A 19,868-nucleotide genomic window follows, 5' to 3' on the forward strand; every position below is an offset into this window, starting at 1 on the left:
AGTGGCAGGGATGGTGAAACTTTTATAGCTTTCAATGATACAAACAGCCTGCTGCAGCACAAGTGCCATAGGTTTGCCACCACTGGCATAGGGAGTAGTTAGCACGGGGGAATTGAGAATCCTCCGCTCTAAAGGTACCTATGTTAGCAGAGAAGCAGTATACTGTTATTTGAAATAACAAGTGAGACTTGGTGGTCTTTAGATAAGCTGTAAATATATATTGCAAACTCTATGCCAAGCACTAACATTTTTTTTAAAAATTTTTATTTATTTAATATTTCTTTTTGGTACTGGGGATTGAACTCTGGTCCTTGCACTTGCGCAGCAGGCGGCAAAAACCACTGAGCTAAATCCTTGCCCACACAAACATTTTTAAAAGGTATAATTGCTCTATGCTAAGTGAAGAGAGAAAATGTATTCATTAAAGAAACAAGGCAAGAAAAATGACAGAAGGACTGCTCTCTAGATAGAATATAATAAAGCTGAAAAGAATCTGACCCCCGAGATTCAAAGACCCAATTCAAACATGGGCACCTGAAGGGAACAGACATTTCTCAAAGAAGTAAAAGCAGCAAACAAATATATGAAAAAATGTTCAACATCACTCATCATTCAAGAGATGCAGATGAAAACAACACTGAGATTCACACCTCACACCACAAAGAATGGCTGCTATCAAGAAATTCATCCAATCACAAACGCTGGCAGGGTTGTGGGGAGAAAGGAACCCTTCTCCATTGCTGGTGGGAGTGTAGACTGGTGCAGCACGGTGGAAATCAGTATGGAGATACCTCAAAGAACAGGGCCAGAGGTCCCATTTGGACCCAGCTATTCCCCTGCTGGGGATCTTCCCCAAAGAAATTAAAAGAATCATACCACAGTGATAGATATATGTGACCCCATGTTCACTAGCGGCACAGTTTGTAATAGCTAAAGCTTGGAGGCAGCCAAGTGGCCATCAACTGGAACCTGGATAAAGAAAATGGTGGGGTTTTTAATAAAAGCCATAAAGAATGAAAAAGAATGAAAAACTAGAGTCATTTATAGCTAAATGGATGTATATCAAGGCCATGCTCTTCAGGGAAACAAATAGGACACACACTGTGTAAATCACCAAATACTTTGGCTATGTGAGAAACTGATAGTGTAAACAAGGGTTAAAGTGATTAAATGGATAATGGATCATTTGAAATAGAAAAAGGGTCCAAAGATGAAGGGGTGAAGGGAGGGGAATGGAAGAAAGGATAAAGAGGGAAAGGAAAAACTATGAGAAAAGAAAACATAAATGAAATGATGTCTATGTAAATAGGGAAGGGTGGAGGGGGTGAAGGGCACACAGGTAATGGGGAAAAAATAAGAACCAAGATACATCATGTACAGGTACACACACCCAATGATAAATGGAAATGAATCATATACCTGAAATGTACCAATAAAAGAGCTTAAAAATTAGAACATTAACAAAGCAACAAAAGAAAAAACGAGGGAAGATTTTTGAAGAAATGAAAAACTGTCATGACTAGAAAACACAAGCATGGTAGAGATAAACTGAACTATATCAATGATTATTGTTAATCTGAATTACCTAAATATATCAATTTAAACGTAAAGACTGTCAGAGTATACTTTTGAAAAAATTCAAGTATAGCTTTTCTAGTCTGCATAATTCCATTGGACATAAGTGAAAGTGGAAGGATAGAGAAGGATGATATACCATGGCAACACAACCCAATGAAATCTGAACTAGCAATATCAATTTCAGACAAAGCAGACTTCAAGAAAGAATCAGGGATAAAGAATTGTACTAGATAATGATAAATGGAGTCAGCTCTCCAAGAAAGCATAGTAAATCTTAACATATATGCCACCTGAACAACTGATTCTCAATAAAATATGGGGGAATAAAGACCATTAGAGCTACCAGAAGAAATAGACACATACCTTATTATAGTTGGAAACTTCAACACTCTTCAATCAGTAATTGATAGATGCAGCTGAAAGAAAAAATGGAAGTGCATAGTTGAATGAAAGGCCACCATCAATTCATCGGATGTAACTGACATTTCATAAATACTTTATCCAACAAAGCAGAACAAATTCTCTTGAAGCTCACAGGGAACATTTACTAAGACAGACCCTGTTCTAGGACATGGGACAGATGTTAACAAATCATAGTTTGTTCTTGTACTACAATGAAATTAAGCGCAATATCAATAATAGAGACATAGCTAGAAATTTCCCAAAATATTTAGACTGTAACACACTTCCAAATAACATTTATCAGGAGCGTCTCAAGAAACTTTAAAATATTTTAAAGTAAATGATGAGAACACAAATTATCAAAATATGGTTGTGAAGCAGCAAAACCAGTGCATAGAGGAAATTGATAACATTGAAAGCATAGTGTTAGAAAAAAGAAACAGTAATCTAAGCTTTCACTTTAGGAAGCTACACAAATGAGAGCAATATAAAATGAATCTAAGGGCCAGGGGATTGAGCTCAGTGGTTCCGCCACCTGCCTCACAAGTGCAAGGTCCAAGTTCGATCCCCGGTACCCAATAAAGAAAGAAATAAATAAATGAATGCAAACAAAAGAAAAAAAAACAATAAAAATTATTGCATAAATCAATACAATTGAAAAATAGAAAAATTTTAAATATTGCTAAAAGCAGAATATGGTTCTTTGAAGATCAATGAAATCGATAAATCCTAACCAGGCTCATCAAGACAAAGAGAGAAAGAGGTCAATTACTCGTATCACAAACAAGAGAGGACATCAATACTGAGCTCGTTGAAATGAAGAAGATAATTAACAGTATTCTGAACAACTCTATGCTGTCAGAGACCAGAGAAGCGAGGCCTAACTGGCCTCTCTGAGCACAAAGGAGAAAGGCTGCACTCAGAGTGCCTCCATATTGCGGGTTCCAGGGCAAAGCTAGCACACCTAAGATTAAGTTGTTTACCAGAGTGTGTACTAGTGGATATTGGAAAGCAGATGAACCTTGTGCTACTTTGATTGCTCGTACCGGTGTTTAGGTGAATAAATGCAAGATGAGCCAGATGCTGGGGCTCCTAAGGGGCCAGAGCCCCCTGGCTGCCCAAAGTTAAACTGAGTCACGTCTCTTTGTCATTCGTCCTTGCTTGCCCCCAGGTCAAGAAGAACAGAGTACCAGGTCTAGGTCCCAGTAGAAGGCTTGACTTGGCCAGTGGGGTGGGTCAGCTACACTATGTCACAAATTTGATCATTTAAATGAAATGGACCAATTCCCTGCAGGATACAATCTACAAAACATATAGGAGAAATAAAATGCCAGGAACTAGAAACAACCAAGTGATATCAGTAAGTGAGCGGATGAACAAACTTTAGTTCATTCATACAGTGGAATATCATGAAGCAATGCAAAAAGCCATAACAACTTAAAAAGAGGGGCTTGTATGTAGTGTACTGGTAGCCTGCTTGCCTAGCATGTCCAAGGCCTTGGGTTCAATCTCCACTACTGAATATCAGCAACAAAACAAAAGGAAATATACATGCAAAGAAACCAGGTGTGGTGGCACATGCTGTTAACTTCAGGTACTTAGAAGGATGCGGCAAGAACATCACATGTTCGAGGCCAGCTTGGGTAACTTGGTGAGATCAGATCTCAAAATAAAATTGAAAAGGGTTAAAAATGAAGTTCAGTGCTTCTTGTATTCAACTTCCTGTAAGGGGAGAAGATGCATGGAGAAGCCTTCCATACATATTCCTAAGTGAAAGTATTTGGCCTAAAACTCCTCCCTACTGTATTACTCCAACTGTATGACATCTTGAAATGGCAAAACTACAGGCACTTGGGCTAGGGAGTGAGCTTAGAGCTCAGTGGTAGAGCACTGCCTACCATGCTGGAGGACCCGTGTTCAATTCCTTGCAGTGCGAGGACATATACATATAGATGTAGATGTAGATATAGATATAGGTATACAATAAAAAGCATCAGGTGTCACCAGGTTATTAGGGTATTAGGATTTGGGGAGAATGTGAGGGGAAGTGTAAATATATGAAGAACAGGGAAGTTTCAGTGTAAAGAAATTACTCCATACAATACTATTAGGATGGATATATAACATTATGCATTTGTCAAAATTCATAGAATTACACAACACAGAGTGAACTTAATGTAAACTATAGTCTTTACTTAATAAAACATATAAAAGGGTTGGTTCCTTAACTGTATCAAATGTACCACACTAATGCAAGATGTTAATATTAAGGGAAACTGTGGAGAAGAAAATCTATGGGAACCCTGTATGATTGACTCAACTTTTCTGTAAAACTAAATTCTAAAAACCAGTCTATTAATTTAACAAAAATAGCTATCACTTTTAGATACCTTCTAAACCTACCTTCAGTAGGTAGATTTTCCTTCTTCAGTCTTCCTTATCACCCTGAGGACACAGGAAGGGAACACTACATGTTCCCTTTCATTCACGGATTTTAGTTTCATTGTTTTTGTTTTCTCCTCTCCTGGAATGACAGGCAAGCTTCGTTAGTTTTCTATAGTCATTATTGGCAACCACTATCTCTTCCTGTTCCCAGCCTGAACATAGTCTTGGCTAATTACTACCATAATCTTTAATTAGTTGTTGTTTGGCACAATGAATGATCACTATTTCCTAAGCCTGAACTGTTTCCAACTCATTCCGTAGTAGAGTTATAACCGTCTCAAGTGTCTGCTTGGATCTTGATCATTTTTTAGGCCAAACGATCAATATTTGTTCTTATAGAAGTACTATTTTGTCCCTAACCTACTTCTTTCAAAATGAAATTTTTATGGATATTTTCCTTCTTGCACATTTCTTCACACTGGAAACTCTCAGAACTCTTGAAAATATGGATGCTTCTCCCAGTTTTATGCTCTAGAGCACAGGTTAGCCAACTTTTCTTGTAAAGGGCCTGATCATAAGTACTTCTGGTTTTGCCAACTTCTATCTCAAATGACTCACTGTGTCTTCCTATTGTGAAAGCCATCCATAGGAGTTCACGCAAAGGAGTCAAATTGAGCCTCAATAGCCCTAAACAGTAAGCTACTCTAAACGTGCTGCCTCTGAACTTCTTTCTCTCCCTGTCTCACTTTACCTACCAGTGTTTTGTGGGTCACTTCCTACGTAAACTGCCCGGGGATCTGGTATCTCAGGGTCAGTAACCCAAACTTAAGGTAACTGCAATAGAAAGATGAAACATGCATTAACATGGTGAATAGATTTGAAACTAAGATTGATGGTGAAAGAAATTGTGAACACAAAATGAGAAGACAGATGTAAGAGTACTGAGAAAAGATAAAGCACTCCACAAATATAAGGTGAGAACATTTATATTATGGTTGTCATTAGAGTCTGAACCAGAAAATTGCTGTATAAAACACTGCCAATTCAAAGCTACTCTTAATTAGGAAGGCAAGCAGTCATATGAACAATATAAAACAGACGATTGAAAAATAACAGCATCAAAGTACTATAGAAAATTTAAGCTGCATGTTTCATAGCTTTTTATAGATTTTTCTGTCAAATAAAGTTTGCAGAATAACGATGTCTCTATATAAGTTAGCCGGATTAAAAAAGGTAACATTTGCGATAGTGTTTTTGACCTACTTTGAAAGTGAGAAAAACATTATAGAAAGAGTTGACTTTTCTTTTAAACATAACCTATCCTAATTTCTTTCCTGTTTTCCCAAACACAATGAAATTCATTAAATTGGTGTCTATTCATGTTCATAGTTTTATGATTTTCACCCCACATCCATGGCCCTATAAGCAATATACACTGTAAGTTTTGCGATTTAAAAATTCATATCAATATGGTCATGCTGTTCAAATCATTCTGTAACTTGCTGTGATCACACACCATTACCACTGAGACCCATCCATGCTGATATGTTAATTGAGTATACACACATCTTTGGAGAGATCCTCCCTCTTCTATAGGATAAGCTATTTTGTGTGTCCTTTCATAAAATACATCAGGGATTCTCAAGTGGAGCCATTTTGACCAGGGCAGTGTCTGGAGCCATTTGGAGGATGTGACACTGCCATCTAATAGATAGAGGCCAGCAAAGCTGCTAAGCTTCCCACAGTGCACAGGACTGATCCCACATTGAAGAAGCGTCTGGTCCAAAATGTTAACAGTGCCGAGAAAAATCCGTGGTATAAATAGAAACCATCTATTCTACATTCCTGAAGAACTCCTGAAAATGGGGAAGTAACCCAAATAGACCACTCAAGCTGAGATAGTACACATTCTGCCTGATGGATCATCAGAACTGTGTCTTCCATGCACTACAGAATGTTTGCTTCTCAAACATGGATTTTCAACAGTTTTATGGATAACCATTATTGCTTATATTGGGGGGTTGTGTTTATGGGCATGTGTACTGTGTGTGTGTGTATTATGCTAGGAGAGAATACCCACAAGTTGGATCCTTTGTATTCTTCATATTGATAGGAAAATATAATGAGAATTAAACTAGATTGAGGGTAGCAAAGAGTAACCATATTTTAGGATCTCATACATGGTGTTAAAAGATAATTTTTAAATGATAAAATCATGATTCTCTTATACAAAAATAAACATTTGTTAAAGATTTTACTCTGCTCATTAATTTGAAAAATGTTAAGGTGTTAACCAGTTTAAAAGAGAATCCAAAGAATAGACACAAGGGCCAGGGATTTAGCTCAGTGGTTTTGCTGCCTGCTGCGCAACACAAGGACTCAAGTTCGATCCCTGATACCAAAAAAAAGAAAACAACAAAGAATAGACACAAATACAGTGGACTCTTGACTTACAAACTCAATCAGTTTCCAAGGCCTGGTTGTAACTCAAGTTGGTTGTAAGTCAATACAGCCGAGATCTGAATTTTTACCTGGGTACACACTATAGATAACAAAAGGCAGACTTAGGTCCATTAACCTAATGAGCCTAAGTTGTTCGTATGTCAGGCCAGTCGTATCTTGAGGGTCCAATGTATAGGGGAAGAACAGTGAGATGAATGTGCAAATTGAGACGATTGGCTTTTCCATCATAGGAGAGAGAGACTGAGCTTCTCTCCTCTGCCAGACAGGAAATAATTTGGTGTTTATAAACAGTAAATGCTTTGCATTTCTATCTATTATCAGTCATTTACAAAGTTGTAAAACAGCTCCCAAAGAACAAGATAACCCAATAGGGAGTACGACTTATTTTGCTGTAAAGGCATAAATTTAATTTTGTATAGCTCAAACTTCAGAATATATACAACCTTCTATTGTGATTATCTTGTGTAAGCTGTGAAGCAAATACAGGATTTCCACTACCCCCAAGAGAATGGATGTTTCTTTTGTCAGTCATCATGGGAAGAACACATTCCAGGGCAGTAAAACAATGCCAGGCCCAGGTTGAGACAGTTTGGAGAACTTCCTTCTCTAAGGTGGGAAAAATTGGACCTCAGTCCCAAAGTAGGGAGGTACCCAGAGTCGCCTGTCTCTTGCCTCCCTGATTTGCCTCCCTACCGTAGGATGGATGTGGGAATGAGGCAGGGTTTCATAGTTTCAGTTTGGATGTGTCAGTTCTAAACCTATCTAATTCTCCTGGCTGTTGTAAATTATTCTGTTTTAAGTTTCTTTTCCTTGACTTTCAAGATAAAGTGGATGATTTTAGCACATTTTAGATATGAGGAATTTGGAGAAGGAATGACCTTGCTTGGAGACCATAATAGGATGACTCATCAGTGGTCATCAGGGGAAGACAGTGATATCCACCAGCATTACTGTCCAGAAGAAAGACAAGAAGGCAGGGGTCAAAAGTGACTGGGCCTGAATATTCATTAGGCACTAACCTGGGGACATCAGAAACAGGGAAATAATTTGAGGAAGGACAGTTTTCTGCAGTTTTGCTGATTTGAGCTTACACCACGGAAGCTGGGCTTGAATCTGAAGCATGACTTTTGCTGTCAAAGATTATTAAAGTCTGAGACTCGTGTTACTGGTTGTGGGAACATTTTATAAACAAGAAAGATTGAAAATGCAATGATAAAGGTGATACGATAAATGGGTGCTTTTCTTCAGTTGTAAAATTCAGTTCCTAATTTGGCCTAGAAATGGTGAACAAACTCATATTGAATAGGTAACAAGACAATCAACAGCAAGAAAAAAAATCAAGATCATGATGATCCAGTCTTCCAGAGGATTTAATCACCTGCCATTGGAATTACTATGCTTAAGACACCTTCTGCAGAATTCTTTGCATAAGCCTATTAAAGACAGTTCAAGAAATGTGCTTCTCATTTTGTGCCACCTATTCAGATATAGGTTTGGCTTTATACTCATAAGTCCAAGACCACAGAAATTCGCTCTCTTATTTTATTTAGTAAGAATTAGTATGCTAAGCCTAAATTTTACACTTCTCAGCCTAAATGTCAAGGACAACTGTAGGTGCATGATTAGCCCCCAGATGGAATTTGCATCAGAAAGGCAGCATGTCTCATAGAAAGGTCTGGAACCTTGACCTTAAATTGCACCCTGACAGCTACTAATTGAAAAATCTTGAATAATTTGAATCTCAATGGGTTTTTATTTAATCTTATTGAAATGAATGGTTTAACCAGATGATTTTTTGTGTGTGTGTGGTACTGGAGATCAAACTTGGGACCTTGTGTTTGCAAGGCAGGCAGTGGAACCACTGAGCTAAATCCCTGGTCCCTAACCAGATGATTCTTATTGGTTCATCTAGCTAAAGTTTCTTTGATTTTATAAAGCAGTTGTCCAGAATTCTTCCAGTTTTGCATGTGGCAGAGGAACAGATGTAACATATGGAAAGATAAGAGCCAAGAACTCTGACTTTTTCTCCACAAAGTTACCGACTAAACATCAAAGTGTTTGTATCTGATTTTTTAAATGACTTGAAATTTTGTCTTTTGTTCTCTTTACATCCATAGCTTTTTCACATACAGGGTAAAGTAGTTAAATTAAGTCAAATAATAATTAGGAAATAATTGACATCTATTAAAACTATTAAAAATCAGGAAAATACATATGCTGGAAAAGCTATAGGAAAACAGCACACACCCATGCTGATGTTACTGGCAAAACATTTTGAGGTGACATTTTGAATATACTTATCAAGTATCATAAACTTGTTTGACTTAGTAAACCCCCTAGTCCAAATTTATATTTAGGATTGCTCTATTTCTCCAATTCTAAGTTTCAAATTGAAAATTTAATATCAATTCAATAATGTTTAAAAAGGAAAAACCAAATATACTAAAATATTACTTGATACACAATAAAAGAATATGTATACCTTGGAATAAAAGAAGTATGAAAATATTAAAGGAGAAAAATCCATATACAAAAATGTACTCAAAGCAGACTTAGCTTTTGTTTCTTTGCTTTTTGTTGTTGTTGTTTCTTGGTACTGTTGATCGAACTTGGGTCCTTGTGCTTGCGTAGCAGGTGGCAAAACCACTGAGCTAAATCCCTGGCCCAAATTAACCTGGGAAGTTGGATTGGTTGTTTTGTTTTGTTTTGGTACCAGGGATCGAACTCGGGTCCTTGTGCTTGCACAGCAGGTGGCAAAACCACTGAGCTAAATCCCTGGCCCTCTTTGCTTTGTTTTTTGAGATAGGATCTTGTGATGTAATCTAAAACGGCCTTATACTTACTATGTCGCTCAGACTGGCGCTGCACTCTCCAAAATCCTCCGGTCTCAGCCTCCTGATTCTAGGATTATAGGCACCCCTCTGTGTGGCATAAAGCAGAGTTACTTATAATTTTAAAAAATAGCACTGGCATCTAGTAATAAGAAAATGATTAAATAAAACATGTAATATACAAATACAGTGGATGTAACACAGCTCTTAAAAATTCTACAAAAAAGTGAAAAAGGAGGCATAGTTCCAAATTATTGTTACAAAATCTGTAAAATGTATAAGTGCATAAAATATAGTTTTATCAACTTAGCAATATGTTCATATGGATAAAAATATTAAAAGATTTCAAACAAATGAGAAATTATGTCACTGAGATACTGGAATTGCATATACGTGTGTATTTTTAAATGTCTTTCATATAGTTAAAATGTTTCAATCACAAGTAAAAGTTCTTAGAAACATTCATGTTTGTATTATACATATTTAAAGTGTACAACATGATGTTTTCACTTATAGTCCACCAAAAAAATGTATACATACTTCAGAAAAAAACATATAAATATTTTAACACTCAATTTATTGAGACATCATGAGATTAATGTAAGTTACATTTGGCCTCTACCATTACAAGAGGTGCTCAAAGTGGTGCCTGTGCACTTCCAGACATTTATTAGTATGGCAAACTGCTGGGTTTTAATGTTTGTATTGCTTTTAAAACATTTAAAATAGTTGTTTTGGACTTACATTCTAATTTAAATGTTATCCTCACCATCAGGACTTCTACCATGCACCGCTACTTCAAAAATTTTTATTAATCTTTCAGATATTTGTAGTGCATCTATGAGTTAATTTTATCAGAGGGAGGGAGTTTCTTATCTCTTGTATAATTAATTGAGGCTTTCATACATGACTTGATAATTATTGGTTTCCCCTTAAAAGTATTACACACTATTACACACACATGCACAGTGAGAGTCTTGTGAGTTCTCTAACCTGTGACACTCAACCAAAGCCTTATATAATTTTTCCTTTTGAATTTTTTTATTCTTTCCGAGAATCTGTGACACTTTTTACCATTGATTTTTTTTTTTTTTTTTGGTACCAAGAATTGAACTCAGGACCTTGTGCTTGCCAGGCAGGTGTGGCACCATTGCGCTAACCCCTGGCCCCTACCTTCCAAATTTAAAACATTGGTTGCTTATACCCTGGTCCTGGATAGATTTGTCAGTTTTACTTTGGCTAAGGCTTTTTCAAACCGACCATTTAATGTTTTCCCTCAACTTTAAAAAAACTTCCGTTTGTTCTGGAATCTTTTAAACATGCCAATAACCCATACACTGGATGTCTACTCTGTGGCTCTACTTGCTTTTTCTAAGCCTGCTAGGACATAGTCTTGGGGAAAACCTCCCCCGCTCTGAGTCTGAACCATCCCAGTACAGCTAGCCCCTCATGTCTGCGGAAAGCTGCCCCACCTGGAGAGCAGTTCGCCATGGCAGCTGGCACTTCCCTCCCTTCCAACCTACAGCCAAACCAAACGAACGAACAGAAAAGTGAGGAGGCAAAGCCCGCAAAGCTTGTTCAGTACAGAGGGGTCTGGAGGACTGGGCCTCAATCACATTTTTTACATACATCAGTTTTAGAAACCTCTCACAAGACTGAGACTCCACCGCCACAGTCAGACACTGCAGCCGCACGGGAAGGTACTGCTAATGGTCGCCAAGTGCGCACCAGTTGGGAAGTGCCCGGATGTTCTTACGACACCTGTGAGGCCCGGATGTTCTTACGACGCACGCCCATTGTGGGGCAGGTACCCAAGAGTGCGCATGTGCAGGAAGTAGTACTGAAGGAGGTGCAAATAAATGCCTTGACATCAACGCGTAGAGTCCTACAAGTTCAACTAGGCTGTAAGAGAACTTCGATAGTGGGGATTTTTTATGGCAGTTTATCTGCCTGATCCAAGACCCCACCCAGGACCACACACTGCAATTTGCTATCGTGTCATTTTTCATTTTTCTTTATTAAGTTTTATTAGCACATTATTGCAGTACATAATGATTGAATTCCTCTTGGGGAGTTGGTACATGTGCATAACACATTTTAATTCTTTTTCCATTCCTTTCCCTTCATCCTTTTTCTCCTCCATTCATCTCTTGGTCCCCTTCCCTTTTGCAAAAGATCTATCTCTCTGATTTTTATTTTATTTTTCTCTTTATTTATATTTTGGGTTTCTTATATAAAAGAAACCATGTCATATTTAAGCTTGTGTGTCTGATTTATTTCACTTAACATTATGGTCTCAAGGTGCATCTATTCTACAAATTTCCTACCAAGTTTCCTTCAAGATAATCCTTCTATATGACATAGTAATAATACCCCACTTGTGTAAAGACCATATTTTCTATATCCATTCATGCCTTGATGGACATAAAGGCTGCTTAGAAGATTTTTGTCTTATGAGTTGTGCTACCATAATCAGTTTTTCAGTTTGTCTTTAATGACATTCACATTTTGAGGTTGTTTTGTAGTATTTGGGATCCAACCCAGAGCTTCCTCCATGCTAGGCCAGTGCTCTACCACTGAGCTAAATCCCCAGGTCTGGCATTGATATTTTTTAAGAAGACAGCATGGTTGTTTTGTATAATGTGTCCATCTATTCCATGCTATCTCCTGATATCTCAAAATCAGGTTATGAATTGGTGGTAGAAGTTCATACGTGATAAGGTTTGCATCCCTGTGGCTGTGTTGTCTCAGAAGGCATGTCATAGGACTTGGTGTTGACTAATCATTGGGTTGAGGTGGTGTCTTCCAGCTTTCTCCACTATAAAGATAGATACCTTTTCCCCCATTGCAGTTAAGGGCATTTTTTTTTTTTTTGGTTCCTGTTCCCCATGGAATCTCCATAGGGTCTTTTATTACAGCATGTCAAATAGCAATCTCTTTAACTTTACACCTGCCTTGTTCTTATTAAATTCCCTCTCCCAGTTGGCAGTCTTACTACCCACCCAGAACCTCCAGCTAGAAACCTCAGGGGTCTTTAATTACTCCTTGTCCATATGTAGCCAAGAGGTCCTAGAGATTCTCAGAAACATCTCCCAAATCAGACACCTCTTCTACATTAATAATTTAACAGTATAAGGGACTGTATTGGGCGAGGATTTAGGCAACATATTTTCTAAGGAAGAGGATGGGATGTGTACATTTATGCCCAGGGACAGTTGGAAACCTGTAACAGACACTTTTGTCATGCATAGTTGTAGGAACATCCCAGCTTCTTTTGGGAAAACACCTCCACCTTCAACCCAAGACCTCCAATCTGTACTTTCAGGAGTGGATTTTTTCTGATTTAACCAAATAAGAACAGTTATTTCCAGGGTTATGCAGGTTGGTTATGAATAAATAATTTACAAAAGGCCAATCAGAACAAATGTGAAGAATGTTATTTGAAATGATGTAAATGCATATCTTCTAATCTGGGGAAATCATCTGAGAGCTGCTATGGCCCAAGGGAAGTCTGGAATAGATAAGAGAAGGTATGGCAAAGAACCCAGAAGTGGAGCCAGGTCTGAGGAAGGAGAACAACACAGTGAATGCTGGAAGTTTTTTAATCCTTCCTGAAGTCAGATGTCAGAAATGAACAAACAAACCAGCTTTTTGTTGCTTAAGGCTTTCAAATTTATTTCTTACTTTTAGCCTGAAATATGGTTAAATGATATGGGTCCCAAATTCGGCCATGAGAGAAGAATGAATTATGGGTGACACTATTTAAAAAATCACTTTAAAATTTATTCCAGTTGAAAAGGATGCATATTGCTGCTGTTGGGATGGGAGAGCCCAATGCCTGTTGTGCCTACGAGGAAGAAAAGGAGCAAGCTAAAGCGGGCTTACTAAGGCTGAAGAACCTCTGCTAGGACACTTGCCATGGCTGAAGAGAAAGGCTGAGGCAACGGATGGACACAGGTATGAATGGCCAAAGACTTTTGCCATGGAGACGACCAGGCCCTGAGCAGACAGCAAGCAACACTGTCAGTGTCTTGAGATCAGCAAAGCAGCAGAGGTCTTGGGGCAGAAGGACTTCAGCTTGCAGACTAAGACAGCCCTACACACAAGTGAGGTCACAATGGACCGCACTTGCTAGCTGGGGAAGAAATCCCACGAGGACAGGACATGACTGGGCGCTGTGTGGTGGCTGAGCAGCAGGGGAGTCAGGCCCTCCCAGAGACCGATCGAGCCTTTCTAGAGCTCGTGGAAGGATCAGGACCCCACGGGTCTTGCCAGGTCAGGAGCTCTAGTGTGGCTCAGGTGGGCACAGGTGTGGCCGGGAAGCTGCCGGGGCCTTGTTGAGAGTGTCGGACACAGGCAGAGCCACTCCTGCCCCCACACACCATACTGTTTTTGACCACACACCTGGGGCAGGGGCCTAGACCCATCCAGGACTCACCAGGGGCTGCCCCACTGCGTCTCCAGAACCTCCCCAAGAGCCAAGGTTGGACCTGCCCCCGAGAGGTGTCACTCACGTGCCATGCAGGTGTCAAGGGCAGGACCTCGAGGGGAGTGACTTGGTCACCGAGACACGCTACCGGACACACACAAGTTAACCGAGGAGAGGTTTATCTCGGCTCGCACTTGGTAGAGGTTTCAGTCCCTAGTCAGCAGCTCGAAGGCAGCGCGGCATGGCAGAGGGGCCTGGCAGACAGAAAGCAGAGTCCAGGGAGCAGAGGCAGCGAGATGCAGGCTTCCAGGCCCTGAACCAGGCGATTTCTCTCAGCCCAGATCCCGCCTCCTGACAACCCAGGTGTACCACGCCCATGAGGCAATCACCTCCCAGAGGCGGCTTGTGAGTGCATGAGGCTCTGCGGACAGGTAGCTCTAAACTGTCCCCAAGGGAGAGGGATGGGAGGGTGACCTTGGGGGCAGGAGGAGGGGCGCGCATCCCTGCAGGTCAGCTTCCCAAGCTGGAGCTCTCTCCTCCTGGGACCAGAGCAGGCGGGGCGTGCAGTGACACCGAGCGGCCACCGGAGGGCAGCAGAGCCCTGTGCTGAGATCACACGCTGAGGTTGCCAGGGGCCCCAGCTCTGCCAGTATTTTGAGGATGCATAGCATAAAGAGAATATGTTCGTATATTCGTGCTTACTTCTACCACCTTATTCTGTCTTCCTCTCTGTCTTGCTTCCTCTAAGTAGGCTTGAAGCTTTTCGTTATTTCTTCAGAAGTAATTCACCTCACTGTTTCTTTTTCAGAGAGAGAGAGAGAGTGTGTGTAGGTCTTGCTCAGTGTCCGAGATCTGAGATTGCTGGGAAGCACCACCACACCTGACTTTTCCTTTTCTCTTGCAGTTAGGAGTGATGTATCTGGTTTCTGGTTTTTCCCTAGTGACCTTACATATCACACCCTGAACTTTTGCTTGTTCAATTCAGGTCTTTAAATTTCTTGATTAACTTTTGTTTGGAAGAGGTTTAGCTTCCAGGAAAACTGAGAGAATGCTGGGCTGGCACAGCTCCGAGCGAGGGTGGGGACCTAGGCTCCCCAGAGGGCAGAGCATCTCCAACAAGCACTCCGTATTCCTCTGCATAGGAGGACCCTGCCCTTTCCCGGTTATCTGATGGTTTGTTCCTGGGGCCACAATGACGCCCCACTGGGATCATTGCCCTGAGGGCTCCGCTGGGCGCCTGAGCTGAGCTCCACAGTGGCACGGGGGGGGGGTCTCAAGTGAGCTGTTCACCGCCCTGGTGCTCTGCCTTCCTGTGGCCCGGGGCCTTCCTCGTCCTGCAACAGGCGCTTCCTTCCTTGTCCCCAAGGGCTCTCAGGGACCCCGGTGGCTGTGCTGAGCTGACAGAGAGAGTGAATTCTGGGCTGTGCTGGTCCCGGCTTCCTCCCTTCCTGTTCACCCGTGCTCTAAGCCACTCTCCTGGCTTCCACACGGTCCTCTACGTGGCAGTGTACCCGCTGCCCTGGTCCGGGAGGAGGCCTGTAGGGGGGCTGCCTCTGCTGGGCTTCTGTGCCCCAGAAGCTCCTCGCTCCCCTGGGTGCCAAAGGGCAGAGCACGCAGTGAGCCCACGCGGCCAGCAGGGGGCGGCCAAGCCCGTGCGGTGACCATGGTGCCTGAGGTGCTGGGTCCCAGGCTGTGGGGGTGGTTCCAGCCTAGCCTGGCCGGGCCCCAGGAAGCCCTGAGTCCCACCTGCAGAGGAGCCACTTTCCGCCTCACGGTCACGCAAATGTGGACACCAGCGAGCCCGGAGCTGGGTCTAGTTTAGTGCATGGTGATAGGTATGGGTCTAGTTTGAATCTTTGGCAGGTTGAAATCCAGTTGTTCCAGCACCATTTATTAAATAGGCTATCTTTCAGGGAGGAGGATTTTAGGGAAACTCAAAGAAGCTTAGATCGCATGACAGCACCCACCACACCACATGACCTATGAGTCGAGGTCAGGGTCCCCATGACAAGGAGGCACTAGGGATCATGGAACATCTTAGAAAAGAGCCTACAGTCCCCAGAGCTGACAGAGGAAAAGAGGCAGATTGTAGATGTCCAGAGGAAATTGCCAGCACCCTCTTACCAGTTAGCTTGGCCACCCGGCTCCAGTGCTCCACCACCCTGGCCCTGTCTCCAGCCCTCATGGTGGGACCCCCAAAGCAGGAGGTGATCGTGCACTTGGCCATGTGGTTAAAATGTGTGATAGTGGCCCAAACGGTGGGTGCCAGAGGTTCTTTGCCCTTTTTGTTTCTCTGGGTCCAGATGGAGCCCAGACAGTCCCAGGGCACCACATTCTTGAACAGCTCCTGTGGAGGAAGACAGCATCCCATGGGCAGAACCCACCCCAGAGAGTCGATAGCTTCAGCCATCCACAGGCAGGTGGCCGTGGCCTGAGCTGGAGATCAGGAAGCTGCAGATATGGACAGAGACTTCTGCAAATAGCCGGTTTTCCTCCACTGCCCACTAGTGATGTCCAACTTATGACCTAGGACCTAGCACTGACGTGAAAATCAGTGGCATTTTCCCCATGCCCATCCTCCCAAATCTCCAGCACGAGCAGACATCTCAGTCCCACTCATTCTGAGGTATTGTCTTCTTTCCAACCTCACCTGCCCTCTGCTCCTTTGCCCAGGTCAGTGGCACATTTCCTGGGACAGCTATGACTGGGGGCTCTGTGTGGGTGTGTGCTGTAGAACCCATGAATCTCAAATGCCTACAAAGTGATAAGGCTGGCCAGGTCTCCTGGGATGATGGCAAGGTGACACATGCTCCTGCCTGCACCTCAGTGCACACACTCCTCGGCCAGTTGGTCTGACTCCCCACCCTGTTTCCCAATTGTTCAATCTCAGTTGACATCACAGTCACTGTGTGAAGCGGGCATGTGAGTGCCCTGTCTCTACTGTTGACCTCCATCCAAGGACAGGAGTGGCTTGGGGCTGAGAGACAAGTATAGGTGATGCAGTTGGTAGAAGAAGGAACTTTGATCTGGTAAACTGGGAATGTCAGGCCCAAGAAGATCAGTGTGAGAAGGATGGGTGTCCCCCACCGCACCCCACCCCACAGAGCTCAGCTGCTCACCACATCCATCAAGGTCAGCTGCTCTGCCAGCAGCTTGGGAGAGAAGGCTAAGAGCACCTTCTGCAAGGACCTATCCTCGTCAGTGGCAGCAGAGAGGCAGGAGTGCTGTGGAGCTGGCTTCTGCTTCTCTCCTGTCTCCAGAGGAGGCTCTTTCTCTGGTGCTGGCTCTGGCTGCAGAGCAGGCCCATGGTGTTCTGGACATGGAGCCGGAGCTAGGAGGAGGAAAGCTCAGCAGTGTTAGTCACTTGTCAGTTCCCTGCGGAGCATAGAAAAGACATCCTGGCCATTTGGGGGATTCCAATGCCCAAGCAAAAGCCATGAAAGCCTTCCGGACTGCTGTGGCCCTCACCATCTGTTTCAGCCTCGTGGGGCCCTAGATATTCCACCTGAGCAAGGGGAAGGCACAAGGGAGGCTCCATGTCTGCCCCAGGTGAGTTCACTTGCCAGCCGGCCTTTTTGATCTTGATTTGGGGAATGTCCGGTGGGTGGTGCCATTCGGACCAGGTTTCCAAAATGGGAGAGGTGGCGCTGGGGAGAGACGAGTGAGCAGCAGAGTCAGAGGCCCGGGCTTTTCTTCCACCCTGCCTCTCTGAGACAGCGTCGTGTCTTGTGTGGTCCTCCATCCCTCGGTGTAGAGGAAAGCTGACCCCACCCCAAGCCCTCTGTGACTGTCCTAGCCTTGGCTGACTTTGTCCCACTAGGCTAATGCTAACATGGGTTTCCACTTCACACTGATGATCAGGAGACAACTTCAGAATTGCACCCAGCTTTGATATAAAAGATTTTATATGTTTGCCTTGTTAGCAGGACAAGACCAAAGGGCCTGGGTACATGAAGAAGGTGTGTGGAAGTGATTTATAAAGGAAATATATATGTTTACTTGTTGGTTTCAAGTTTGTTATAAAAGGTTTACAGGAATAGAGGTTTCATTCCTTCTGATTTTAATTCTATGAGAGATCTCTGTTACTTGACTTACAAAAAGTTTTAAATAGTCTTATTTATAATTATACACCTAAAATTATAAAGAGATTATAATTCCTTTGGGCTAAATATATTTGAGTGCACCCTAGTTTTAGAAATTGTCTTATATCTTTGTTTTTTGTCCAATCGTACAGCTGTTTTGTTTATAGATAAAAGTTATTAAGTTCAAGGCATGCTCCCCTTGGTGAACAAAGGAGCAGCCACATGGAAATTATTTTCCAGTCTTTGTTCACTAGGGGGACCTCAACAGTTTTCGTCTTACCACGGACTGATCCGATAGTTTTCATAGCCTTATAAAAGACTTACAGGAATAGATATCATTTCAATATATTATTATACTGTTTATATCAATTGTCATCAAAGGGATAAATTCTAAATATGTTATTATGGTGTGCTTACACTGGTCATTTTCAAAGGACTAAATATCCTGTAAAAAACAACAATAACAAGGTTTTATTTTTTCTAGTGTACTAAATGTATTTGTACTTTCTGACTGTACAGGTTTTCTAATATTTGTTTATGATAATAACCTCTTTTTGGTTCAGGTATTTGCCTTTTCATATACTCTAGCTATTTATGATAACAGATACATATATGGGCTATTTTCTTTAGATGGTATCCTATCAAAAGTTTATTTATTTTTTTTTTTTGTTTTTTAAAGATAATAACTTAGATAAAAACTTTTGGTGTTTTTAAAAAATGAGTACGTTTAACAATGGCTATTTTATATCAAGATGGACATTTAAATGTGTTACAAAGGTAAAGTCATCATAATTGTCATGTTCAAATAGTATTTGTGGCTCTTTTTCTGTTAATATTCTACAGGAATTCAACTACTGAAAAACAACCATGACTGATAACAGTAACAGTGCTCTATATTTTAAATTCCAAAATGCTTGCTATTCCGGTAAAACTATAATAGTTAAGTTCATTATTCTTGTTATGATGCTAACGCTATTGACCTTCTCTTCTGGATGTTCAACAACTAAAGTTTGGAAACCAGGACTAAAAGGTAACTGGGCTATGAGGACAGCCAATATTTTGTCCCGGGCCCCTCAAGGTCAACAAAGTTCCAGAACATGAGGGAACCTTCTCTACAGGGTCCTACATCTTTGGTAAGTCACTCAACCTCCTAAACTGAGAGATTGCTGGACACCAGAGGACAATATACTGTGTGCCAAAGGAGGGTCACCAAGAAAAATATCTCCAATGCTTTCACTGAAAGCAACTTGGTCAAGCAAGGCCATGACCCATCCAGACGGCTGACATGGACACAGGAGCAGAGAAGCACCATGCATGGTTCCAAAGTAATGGCCTGGGGAGACTTAACTGACCTTAATAGATAACAAGAGGTTCATATTGATTGACATAGGTCTCGCTTTAACTTGGTCTTAAACACCGAGCAGAAAAAATAACCAAAAGAGGTATAAAACAATGACAATAATAATAAAGCTAGACTTCAGAAAAATTAAGACACAGCCCACCCATTAAAATCTTTTGGTTCACTCATGACACAGCCATTTCAAAAAGACAAAACTTTGGGTACTAAATAGAAGCAAAAATCATTAATTAGCTACAAGTGTGTACAGATTCTTTTCAAAAAAAATTAAAAGAAGTTCTTTACTGATACCCAATCCTAGAAACTACTGGTCTCCAGATCTCTCCTTTTAGATAAGTGTT

At 41.6% G+C, this 19,868-nt stretch overlaps 2 long non-coding RNA genes across 2 annotated transcripts; both read right to left on the reverse strand.

Annotated features, from left to right (window-relative positions):
* Positions 1–1,894: 1,894 nt before the first annotated feature.
* Positions 1,895–11,394, reverse strand: LOC147826008 (uncharacterized). The gene is made up of 5 exons (XR_015439785.1): positions 11,289–11,394; positions 9,672–9,749; positions 5,121–5,199; positions 4,384–4,504; positions 1,895–1,994 (listed from the first exon to the last, which is right to left on the reverse strand). It is a non-coding gene; the product is annotated as an uncharacterized LOC147826008 (long non-coding RNA).
* Positions 11,395–13,420: 2,026 nt separating this feature from the next.
* Positions 13,421–15,753, reverse strand: LOC147826009 (uncharacterized). The gene is made up of 2 exons (XR_015439786.1): positions 14,174–15,753; positions 13,421–13,506 (listed from the first exon to the last, which is right to left on the reverse strand). It is a non-coding gene; the product is annotated as an uncharacterized LOC147826009 (long non-coding RNA).
* Positions 15,754–19,868: the final 4,115 nt, after the last annotated feature.

Source organism: Heterocephalus glaber, unplaced genomic scaffold (assembly GCF_053883595.1).
Source record: "Heterocephalus glaber isolate CG9 unplaced genomic scaffold, H.glaber_assembly_v1.0 deba00001479, whole genome shotgun sequence".
Lineage (NCBI taxonomy): Eukaryota > Metazoa > Chordata > Mammalia > Rodentia > Bathyergidae > Heterocephalus > Heterocephalus glaber.